Below are 12343 nucleotides of genomic sequence, written 5' to 3'. Positions count from 1 at the left end.
TCCCGGAAGAAACCCACTCAGACACGGGGAACACATGCAACTCCACACAGAAGGGACCTGGACCGTCACACCCGGGGATCAAACCCAGGACCTTCTTGCTGTGAGGCGAAAGTGCTACCCACTGAGCAACCGTGCTGCCCTCCACTGAATTATTGGCATCACTTTGACCATGTACAGGTGTCCTCATGATTGATTTAGGCACATAAGATGTTCTGGGTGTTTCCTGCCTTTCACCCAGTGAAGAGGACTCAACACAAGCCTAAACTGGATTATAAGGTGATAAAAAAAAACATTGAATGAATGAATGGTATTCTGGGGCAATTTAGTCAATACATTAGCGTATTATTAACATACATGGGTAGAAGTGATATTGCAGGGTGGATTTACCTCATCTGATAGATTTATGCATTTTATTACAAGCATGATTGCTGTGTTTAAACTTTAGCTCTAATCACAATAGAAACTTTCTGTTCATGCCACTTTTAATAGTCAAAAATTTTACATTTACAGCATTTAGCAAACAAAAAAGCGACTTACATTACAGTAGAGAATCTGAGCAATTAAGGGGTTAAGGGCCTTGCTCAAGGACCCAACAGTAGCAACCTGGCAGTGGTGGGGCTTGAACCAGAAACCTTATGATTACATAGGCCAGTACCTTAACTACTAGGCTACAGCTTGACCTTTAATTTAAAAAACAAATGATATCACTTTTCTACATAGTTACCTTTTGATGCATATTTCCCAGCGTCATACCAACTTTTTAACGCCATCAGCAAAAAATGTTTTTGGTTGAGAGTGTAGCCACTGATGCACCGCTGCTTTTACATCATCATCACATGAAAATCTTCTTCCCCTTAAAGCTACTTTGAGCATCCAAAAAGGTGGAAATCAGATGGCGCTAAATCCTATACTATACTAGATTATAAGCTCTCACAGAGTCTCTCGGACACAACCAATTACTGCTCCTCCTAGGGCTGGGCGATTTTGCAAAAAAAAAAAAAAAAAAAAACGTGATTATTTTAAAATTATACCCGATTGTCGATTACGATTTCAATTTTTTTTGTTCTTGTATAATGCAATTAAAATAAGACTCAAATTTCTTTTTTTGCATTGTAATTAAAGGCTGCAGAAGTGCAAAAATAGTAACAGCACCACCTATAATTATCCTTTTAAGGGACTCAAACTTTATAACAATAACGATATCACAATAATTAACAATAATTAAAACAAAATAGATCTAAATTATCTATATCCTTATCTATCGATATCTAAAAATAGCTCACAAACAACTTTAATTTTAAATAATGTTCAGCAGAACCTCCTTACATTACAGGTTTCTTAAAAGGAACACGAGCCTGTACTGTGCTGTTTCCACCACTCAGTGAGTCTGTATCAGTATCTACACTGGGGGGGAATCAAGTGATCACTCAGCTCAGCTTTGATTTTGTCCTCTTGTGATTTAGGGGGTGGATACAACATTTTAAACATTTAAGGATGTGTAATGTGTCATTTTAGTCCCATAAAACTTTCAAACTGTATTAACCACTATTACGTGTCGTAGAATGATTCGATTCTATTGAACGGGCCGTTATTTAAGCCAAAATAAGGGAACCGATTCGCGCATGAGTCGTTACATACATACGGCTCTTTAAAAGAAACCGAGACAAAAGATCCGACTCCCTATCGCAGAATTCACTGCAGCAGTTTCCCAGACGTGATTTTTTTTACTCAGTAACGGATGTGATTTAAAATGTAGCGAATTACAATTCTTAGTACAAAACTTACTTAAGTAAAAGTAAAATTACAGGCTGTAAAATCTACTTTAAAAAGTACAAGTACACAAAAAAAGTACTCAATAACAGTAACACGAGTAAATGTAATTCGTTACTTTCCAGCCAATCCTGATCGCGCTCATCGGCTCTGTATTTTGATTCAGTTCAGCGGTGTTTGATTCAGTGAATCTTAATTAAACTCTTCTGTTTGCGTCTCGTTTTGCCGATCGTGTTTGCGCTCCTTATTACTGAATCTAACCGTTACCGTGTATAATCCTTGTTGTCTTCCGTTTACTGTTTTGGTTTTCGCTGGTTTTGGACTCTACCTGGTTTTGGACACTGTTTTCGCCCTTTTTAGATTAAACTTTCCCTGATTTATATTCCGCGGGCGTCTGGTCAGTTTCTGCTTCGTGACATGTTGGTATTTTAATTAAAATATAAATTATGTAAACAATCGCGATTGTCACATTCTAACATCGGGTGAAAACGTTCATGCGAATTAACCGAATTAATCGTGAAAATCGCCCAGCCCTACCTCCTCCCACCCTCACAGCTTACAACCAAAATATAAAAGTGAGGAAACTTTTTGAAGATCCCTCGTATGTCCCAAAAAAATCTGAGGGACTAAATCAGATCATATTTGTTCAGTGGGTACCACTTTCGCCTTACAGTAAGAAGGTCCTGGGTTCGATTCTCATGTGGAGAGGTCCCTGTAGTTTCTGTGTGGAGTTTGCATGTTTTCCCTGTGTTTGTGTGGGGTTTTTCTTCTGGGAGCTCTGGTTTCCTTCCACAGTCCAAAGACATGCAGGTTAATAAGAGCTACTAAAATTGCCCTAAGTGTGCACGTGTGTATTAGTCCTGTGATGGACTGGTAATCTGTATGGGGTGTGTCCTACTTTTCATCCAGTGAATTGTTCACACAGCAATTCTAAATAGGGTAAAGCTGTGGTAAAACATACAATGAATAACTGAATGAATGTTGGTAATTTACCTCACCTGTCCAAGTTGCTATAAAAAGCAGAACATAAAGCGTATTTTGCACATTCTGATCCATCTCATTCAGAATCCTGACTAACTGTATGTAATGTTGTAGCCTAGGGGTTAAGGTACTGGACTAGTAATCCAAAGGTCGCTGGTTCAAGCCCCGCCACTGTTGAGCCCTTAAACCCTCAACTGCTTAGATAATATACTGTCACAGTACTGTAAGTCGCTTTGGATAAAAGCGTATGCTGAAAATGTAAATGTTGTAGTCGGGATGAGTATTACAACCCCTGGCAAAAATTATGGAATCACCACTCTTGGAAGATGTTCTTTCAATTGTTTAATTTTGTAGAAAAAAAATAAATCACAGACATGCCACAAAACTATCATTTCTCAAAATGTCAACCTTCTGGCATTAAGAAACAATAAAAAAAAGAAACAAATATAATAGTTGTGGTCAGTCACAATTGCTTTTTTTTAGATCAAGTAGAGGAAAAAAATATGGAATCACTCAAATGTGAGGAAAAAATTATGGAATCACTCTGTAATTTGCAGTTTAAAAACAAAACATCTGCAGCAGATTAGATTTGCTAATTATTCTTCAGTTTAAAAAGAGTGCTTACACCTTGGAGAGCTGTTGCACAAAGCAGATTGTCATGAATCCTGGTTCCAACACAAGATATGTCAGTTGAAACAAATGAGAGGATTATAAAACTCCTTCAAGAAGATAAATCATTGTGGAATGTCGCAAAAGATGTTGGTTGTTCCCAGTAAGCTGTGTTTAAAATCTGGACCAAGTACAAACAAAATGGGAAGGTTGTAAAAGGGAAGCATACTGGTAGACCAAGTAAGACATCAAAGCATCAAGATAGAAAACTTAAAGCAATATGTCTTGAAAACAGAAAATGCACAACAAAACAAATGAGAAACAAGTGGCCAGAAAGTGGAGTCAATGTCTGTGACTGAACTGTAAGAAATCACCTAAAAGAAATGGGATTTACATACAGAAAAGCCAAACAAAAGCCATCATTAAGACCTAAAAAGAAAAGAACAAGGTTAAAGTAGGCTAAAGAAAAGCAATCGTGGACTGTGGGTGACTGGATAAAAGTGATCTTCAGTGATGAATCGCGAATCTGCATTGGGCAAGGTGATGATGCTGGAACTTTTGTTTGGTGTCTGTCCAATGAAATTTATGAAGATAACTGCCTAAAGAAAACATGTTAATTTCCACAGTTGTTGATGATATGGGCCTGCATGTCGGGTAAAGGCACAGGGGAGATGGTCTTCAATAAATGCCAAAGTCCACATTGAAATTTTGGACGCTTTTCTTATTCCATCAGTTGAAAGGATGTTTGGTGATGATGACTTAATTTTTCAAGATGATAATGCATCTTGCCATAGGGCAAAGGACGTGAAAACTTTCCTTCAAGAAAACATATAATGTCAATGGCATGGCCTGCAAATAGTCCGGATCTCAATCCATTTGAAAATCTCTGGTGGAAATTGAAGAAAATGGTCAATGACAAGGTTCCAACCTGCAAAGCTGATCTGGCAACAGCAAGAGACAGTTGAAGGCAGATTGATGAAGAATACTGTTTGTCATTAGTTAACTCCATGCCTCAGAGAGTTTAAACCATTATAAAAGCCAGAGGTGGTGCAACAAAGTAATAATGGTGCAGTGTTTTCTAATGATTCCATAATTTTTTCCTCAGATTTGAGTGATTCCATATTTTTTTCCTCTACTTGATCTAAAAAAAAGCAATTGTGACTGACCACAACTATTATATTTGTTTCTTTTTTTATTGTTTCTTAATGCCAGAGGGTTGACAGTTTGAGAAATGATAGTTTTGTGGCATGTCTGTGATTTATTTTTTTTCTACAAAATTAAACAATTGAAAGAACATCTTCCAAGAGTGGTGATTCCATAATTTTTGCCAGGGGTTGTATAGTAATAAATTGTAGCTGGTACATTGTAATAAAAGACACTTTTGCTATTTTGTCTCACCTGTGTATTAATGTGAAGCAAAGCAACATAGCAGCGGAACTAATCTGAACTATGCACCTGATTTTATTAACACATTTTATTCAAACCAGAATTTGTATTGCTAATGACCATGAATCCCACTGAAATGAATGTAATTTAACACAGATTTAGAAAAACCTGGTGTGACTCCAGCTTTCCTTGGAGGAGTGTTGTAGATTAAAGCATCAGACTGTACCCTAGGTGGTGCAGCTGGTGGAGTGGGTGGCGCACAATAACATGGTTCGTGAGGACCTGAGTTTGACAGACATTGTGCAGATAATTACAGTGTAAATCTCTGTACCAACAAACGTACCGGGTGATTAATGTGGTTTAAACTGAAATTGTCTGTCCGACTGCGTTCTGCATCGTAGTTTAGGAAACCACTCCAGATCTGGTCTCAAAACTGGAATTTGTGGGTCTGCGTGGGCATCATGAATATATTCATTTATCTATTTGTAGCTAAACAACTGTGTATGTGTGTGCACTCATCTGATAGATATATCAGCTCCACTGTGTGAGGGTGCATAAGGCATTGCTAGTAAAAGACTGGATGGTTATGCAGAGTCATGTACCTGCCGGATACCCAGATCTGTTTTGCAGACACATTGATTTAGTTCTCAGGTGCTGATGGGAGAATAACAGATGAGTGAAAACCTGTTGTGACGCTTAGCCTTCAATCTTACAAGTTCAGTTCTTCAGTTTTTTAGTTTACTATGCTAATTATTTTTCTTGTTTTCTCGAATATGGTTATTGTGTGTATGTCCCCCCCCCCCCTTTTTTCCTCCCACTTTTAAGCGCATCCAATTTCTGCCCGTCAATCCTCTCAGTAATGCTGGTCCCTGCTCCTGATTGGGGAGGACGAGGCTGCCCCCTCCGACACGTGCACAGCAATCGAACATCTTATCACCTACACTTGACGAGTGCAGTGCAGTACAGTGCTGTGTACGGAGAGCCACACCCTCTACCGCACTCCTTCCCCATTTCCGTGCAGACACCACCAACCAGCCAGCGGAGGTCGTAATTATTCTACACTATTCTGAGAGAGAGTACCCATCCGGCTTAATCCCGCACCTATCTGAACAACAGGCCAATAGTTGTTCATGTGGCCGCTCAGCCTCAGCCGGCAGGCAGAGCCGAGATTCGATACGATGTGTTCGAGATCTCAGCTCTGGTGAACAGCGTGTGTTTTTACCGCTGCGCCACATGAGCGCATAAGTTTTTTTTTAAGTCAGTGTTTTTTTTTCTTTTTGCCAAACAGAACAGCCAAAACAATGTATTTAAAGCTGGATTTCATGGCCAGTAATAGTTTAAGGGTCAATGCACAAAGACAGACAAAACAACCTGGAGTAAAAAATACAAATCATGGACCCCTGAGCAATGGGAAAACTGAGAAAAACCAATACAGATAATTAAATAGCTTCCTTTCAATGAATGAGCAACTGTTATCTCGTACAGCTTAGCCAACTGTGAATCATGGGTTTAAATGATAAATTATGTTTTTAAACTTTTACACGTTTACCCTAAGAAAAACATAATAATCACAGCAAGTGTTTTCTAACTACGTGATTGTGAAGGATTGTTTTTCAGCCTCAGTAAAATTGATGAATAATAAAACAAATACATGTAGGAAAGTCAAAGACTCAACAGGTTTTGCTGCAGACCACAGAAATATCCTCCTCAGTAATAAAAAAATGAAATAATTCTGTGAGATTTGAAGACGTGACCTGCGTGGTTTGGCTGTAATATATTTCTAACAAGCCCCGGGGGATTACATCATTCCCTCACAATGAGCTGGCGGGCAGAACGGGTACCAGGTGCGCTGGGTTTGCTCACGCCAAGATGAAAAGTCGTTTTGTAGATCAATAGTGTTCACGGTAAGAGCGTGAAATGTAGAAAAGCAAATAGAAAGCAGGAGAGCCATGTGTTTGTGAAAAGCTCAGAGACAGAGACTAGCTTTTACATTAGCGAAGATACCTTATTAAAGTCCGGGTGAATAAAGCCGAGCCGGGGCTTGTGGGAAACATTGCGCCGTGTTACATCAGCCTCTCTCTCACTCGCCCTCCCCCCTCTATCTGCTTTCACACTCCTTCTGCCATTCTTTATCACCTCTTTCTAATTCACTGCTGTTTCTGGGGGTCCTTCAGGCATTTTTGTCCATCTGTCTGAAACATAATGACCATCCTGATGGACTTAAGAAGTCACCAGAGAAGACAGACATGCCAAACAAATTGTTAGAAGAGCAGAAAGTGGAGTGTGTGGGTCTCAGTGCCAAAACACTGGCACCAACTCTCAAAACTGCTGCAGAAGTGATGGAACTGAAGTATACTGGTCCCACTACAAACATAGTTCACAAGACTGGTGTTATAAAGGTCCTCAACTGTTGCACAGTTCACTGTTTAACCGTGACTGTTTGTGTAATGTCAAGGTCTTATAAAGTTCTGAAGAAATAACAAAATCATATCTGTAAATTATAACAAGAACAGGATTGAATAAGTATCAAACTACTTATACCAAAATCACAAAAGCAGCCTTAATATTTGGACTTCCCATGATCTGTTGAGTTGGAAAAGAAATAAGTAATAACAAAGAGCAAACAAAAATCAGACCTAGGACTGGTTGTTTTTTTCTCTGCATTGCATATATGTGATAAGAAAAAAGTAATATAAAAGCAAGAAAACAACAGAAAGTGAGATAGACAAAAAATCTGGTGGATTTCACTTTCATTACATCTATTTGTTAATGTAATAAAATACAAAAAAAGACCAGGCAACTTTCAGTGTCTTACATATCTTTAATAATAATAATAATAATAATAATATTAATATTAATAATATTAATAATAATAATAATAATATTAATAATATTAATAATAATAATATTAATATTAATATTAATAATAATAATAATAATATTAATATTAATAATAACAACAACAACAACAACAACACAAAACATTTATTATTACTGTTATTATTATAACAGCCCCACCATCCGACTGCAGCAGCTACAGCCTCGTGGTGCAGGAACATGAGGTGAGGTGCACACTGAGGGCGGTGAACCCCAGAAAGGCTGCTGGACCAGACGGAGTGACCGGGAGGGTCCTCAAAGAGTGTGCAGATCAGTTAGCTGGGATTTTTACCAAGATCTTCAATGCTTCACTTTCCCAGTCCTTCATCCCACCATGTCTAAAAGCGGCCACAATCATACCACTGCCGAAAAAGACCAGCATCAGCAGCCTTAATGACTACCGACCAGTCGCTCTGACACCGATTGTCATGAAGTGCTTTGAAAAACTGGTGAAATGTCACATGTCCTGCCTCCCACCCACCCTCGACCCATTTCAGTTCGCATACAGAGCTAACCGATCTACAGAGGATGCCATAGTAACAGCGCTACACACCGCCATCTCTCACCTGGAACTGCAGGGACGCTATGCCAGGCTGCTCTTTGTCGACTTTAGTTCGGCTTCTAATACCATACTCCCGGAAAAACTAACTTAAGTTAATGGACATTGGACTTTCAAACAACGTCTGCTGCTGGATTAGAGACTTCCTCTCAGACCGTACACAGAGAGTTAGAGTCGGCTCACATCTCGCCACAGCCCTCAGACTCAACACTGGGTCTCCACAGGGCTGTGTGCTGAGTCCACTACTCTATACCCTGTACACGTATGACTGTGTCAGTAGCCATCCAGACAACGTCACAATTAAGTTTGCAGATGACACCACCCTGGTTGGGCTTATCTCTAATGGCGATGAAACGGCATATAAGGAGGAGGTCCAAAGGCTAGTGGGGTGGTGCGCAGACAACAACTTGGTCATCAACACCTCCAAGACCAAAGAACTGATTGTAGACTTCAGGAGGAGGAAGTCTGAACTGCATCCAATTTGGATTAACGGGGAGTGTGTGGAGAGGGTACCCAGCTTCAAGTTTCTGAGGGTGCATATGGACGCAGACCTCCAATGGAGCTCTAACACCTCGGCGGTAGTGAAGAGGGCCCAGCAGCGCCTCCACTTTCTGAGGATCCTCAGGAGGCTCAACCTGAGGAAAGAACTGCTGACTGCTTTCTACCGCTGCTCCGTGGAGAGTGTTCTGACTTATTGCATCTCTGTGTGGTTCTCCAGCTGTACTACTGCACACAAGAAGGCCATACAGAGGGTCATCAACACCACCCAGAAAATCATTGGGCACCCTCTCCCATCACTATAGGAGCTCTACAGCACCCGATATCTCAGGAGGGCACACAAAATTAAAAAAGACAGCACACACCCAGGGTACCGACTGTTCGAACTGCTTCCCTCGGGTAGACGGTACAGGCAAATAAAAACAAGGACTAATAGACTAAGAGACAGTTTTTACAACAAGGCCATAGCCCTGTTAAACACAAATATGTGACACAAATATGCATCATTCAATGGGTATTGTGCAATTTCACTTATTTTACTTTAAATGGGACATGTGCAACTTCTAATTTAATTTGAATAGGACATGTGCAATAGCTCCTGTTCTGCTTCTGTTTTGTTTAAGTACTGTTTTATATTTTTATATTCATATTTGTATATAGTACTTTTATTGTTTGCTGTTTTTTTCTTGCACCGAGAGGGGGGGGTATTCCAATTTCGTTGTGCAAGTGTACAAGTACAATGTGCAATGACAATAAAGGATTTGTATTTGTATTCGTATTCGTAATAATAATAATAATAATAATAATAATAATAATAAGTAACTAACTAAATAAAAAAATAAGATCAGCCTGTTTTAAAAGACTTACATGTTAATATTTAAACAATAAAAAGTATAAAAGAAAAAATAAATATAAGCAAAATATAATAACAATCCTAGATGCACTTTTAGCTATTAAATGTGCTGTAAATATAATAATAAGGAAAAAAAATTTAATAAATAAGACCAGCCAGTTTTCAAAAGCCTTAAATGCAAATATTTACACAATCAAAGAATATAAAACAAAAAAAATAAGCAAAATATAATAACAATCCTAGATGCACTTTTAGCTAATAAATGTGCTGTAAAATATAATAATAATAATAATAATAATTAACTAAATAAATAAACAATGACCAGCCAGTTTTTAAGTCATACATGCTAATATTTAAACAATAAAAGAAAATAAAACATAAATATAAGCAAGATATAATAACAATCCTATGTGCACTGTCATTAAATATGCTGTAAAAATAATACAATTAATAACAAATATTAATATTAATAATAGTTATTAAAAGACTTACATGCTAATATTTAAACAATAAAAGAAGTATAAAAGAAAAAAAATACAAGCAAGATAGAATAACAATCCTAGATGCACTTTTAGCTATTAAACACGCTGTTAATAATAATAATAATAATAACAACCATATTTTTACACTTTTACACTTTTAGCTATTAAATATAGTATAGTCTATAGCAACAGACTGGCGATCTGTACAGGATTCCTGAATTTCGCCCAGTAAATTGTACCCACCACGACCTGAAATCGGTTAATGCGGTGGTAAAACAGACAATGAATGAATGAATGACTTAAAAAATAATAATAATAAAAGGTATGTTGGTTTTAATTTAATTGAAAGTTTTTACGTAAGGACAGAAAAACAATCCAGACTAGAGACCTAGAGACCTTACTATGACTTTGTCAAAGACATCTGGATTGCTAGATATTGACAAACTTTTGTAAAACTGTAAATACATTAAGAGCGTTTGCTTGAGAGAGATCGTACCTGTGATATAATTACAAGCACAGGTTATTAATCACCACAAATATCAGCGTTCATTTGAGTAACCTGGCAGGTGCTGTGCTGCCATTAGCTATAGCAGATACACACTGTGACAAATAACGTGTGTTGTCTTTCTTCTCGACTGTGATGCTTCCTCCCCGAGCCCTCTGAAGCATGCCAGGTGCATTATGGTTACTGATGAGGCTCCGACAAAATCCAGGGGAATGAATCAAGAGGAGATGAGGGGGGAAATATTTCAACGTGACACACAGTGTGAGTTCATGGTGCATAACTGACATGCCGTCATGGCTTGTGCTTCACACCATTGTGTCTCTGAAACAGTTGAGCAGGGAGAATGGGCAGGAATATTAGTGTTACCCATTATCTGCTCTATGAGGGATAGAAAGTGGGCTTCCTTTAAGAAGTTACACAAAAATGGCTCCCATGCCTCATTTGTGAAAATCATATTGTCCATGGCTAAGGGCTAGGGTCAAACCGAACCGCCAAAAGTGCTAACAATCAGTAGTTCAGCTAGATTCAGTCCAGCAGCACTAACATTCATTACACACTCATATAAGCCGTTGGTTTCCAGAAGAGTTAGCAATACTTGTCTACTTAGCAGAAACACAATTCGGTTCCCTGATCACGCAGATAGGTCAGCTGTGCTTGGGGAAGGTAATGGGGAAATAATAATAGAATATGACGATGAAATCACCCATCTTCGTCCGCAGTATCTCATTAGCACCATGCACGCTAATGTTTGCCGTTTTATGCTAGCGGCTCTATCCCGACTCCCGCTAATTAGGCGTGGTGCCTAAAAATAAACGGGACACTAAAAGTGATGGCATGCAAGTGTGTGCAAATCTGCTGATGTACAGGGTAATGAAGAAGATTAAGGCAGACTACTAATGACTAATTCAGTCAAGTTTGGGCACGTCAGTGTACCGCTACATTGGCCAAAATTAACCCATGCCAGCATAAACCTCCCAGAGCTAAATGTGGATGTTATTCTGTCGCCATCTGCACATGCTCCTCGTACCACTACGTCATCTGAGAAAAGAAGTTGTGTTTGAAAGCTTATATACTTGTAAGAAACATCTATACCATGGCAATTTTGGGATATTTTCAGTACCGCGTTTTCACTGACTTCCTGTAGCAGCAAGCATTCAGTTTGCTTGCCAACAAAGCCAAAAACGGACCAGCCCCAAGCTACCCTGGAGCAGTCTAGAGCAGAGTGGAGCGTGTGGGTCTCTGTGCCTAAACACTAGCACCAACTCTCAAAACTACTGCAGAAGTAATGGGACTGAAGTATACTGGTCGTAGGGCTGGACGGTATGACCAAAAATTTGTAACACGGTATTGTTTAGGATTCGGACGTTTTCACGGTATATCACGGTATGTTTTATTTGGGACTTTTTAAATGTCTGTGGCTGATTTACTGTCATAAGTACATACACCGACGAGGCATAACATTATGACCACTGACAGGTGAAGTGAATAACACTGATTATCTCTTCATCACGGCACCTGTTAGTGGGTGGGATATATTACGCAGCAAGTGAACATTTTATCCTCAAAGTGGATGTGTTAGAAGCAGGAAAAATGGGTGAGTGTGAGGATTTGAGTGAGTTTGACAAGGGCCAAATTGTGATGGCTAGACGACTGGGTCAGAGCATCTTCAAAACTGCAGCTCTTGTGGGGTGTTCCCAGTCTGCAGTGGTCAGTATCTATCAAAAGTTGTCCAAAGAAGGAACAGCGGTAAATCCGCAACAGGGTCATGGGCGGCCAAGGCTCATTGATGCACGTGGGGAGCGAGACGAACTACTGTAGCTCAA

The 12343-nt window shown here is 39.0% G+C and overlaps 1 protein-coding gene and 1 long non-coding RNA gene across 9 annotated transcripts in view; both read right to left on the bottom strand.

Moving 5' to 3' along the window:
• celf6 (CUGBP Elav-like family member 6) overlaps positions 1-12343 on the bottom strand; it is a 237279-nt gene that overhangs the window by 125758 nt on the left and 99178 nt on the right. The gene's annotated exons all lie outside the window — the stretch shown is intronic.
• Positions 199-748, bottom strand: LOC134323558 (uncharacterized). The gene is made up of 3 exons (XR_010014063.1): positions 725-748; positions 538-618; positions 199-264 (listed from the first exon to the last, which is right to left on the bottom strand). It is a non-coding gene; the product is annotated as an uncharacterized LOC134323558 (long non-coding RNA).

This window comes from Trichomycterus rosablanca, chromosome 11 (genome assembly GCF_030014385.1).
Source record: "Trichomycterus rosablanca isolate fTriRos1 chromosome 11, fTriRos1.hap1, whole genome shotgun sequence".
Lineage (NCBI taxonomy): Eukaryota > Metazoa > Chordata > Actinopteri > Siluriformes > Trichomycteridae > Trichomycterus > Trichomycterus rosablanca.
The sequence above is the reverse complement of the archived record's forward strand: the minus strand, read 5'-3'. Positions and strand labels throughout refer to the sequence as shown.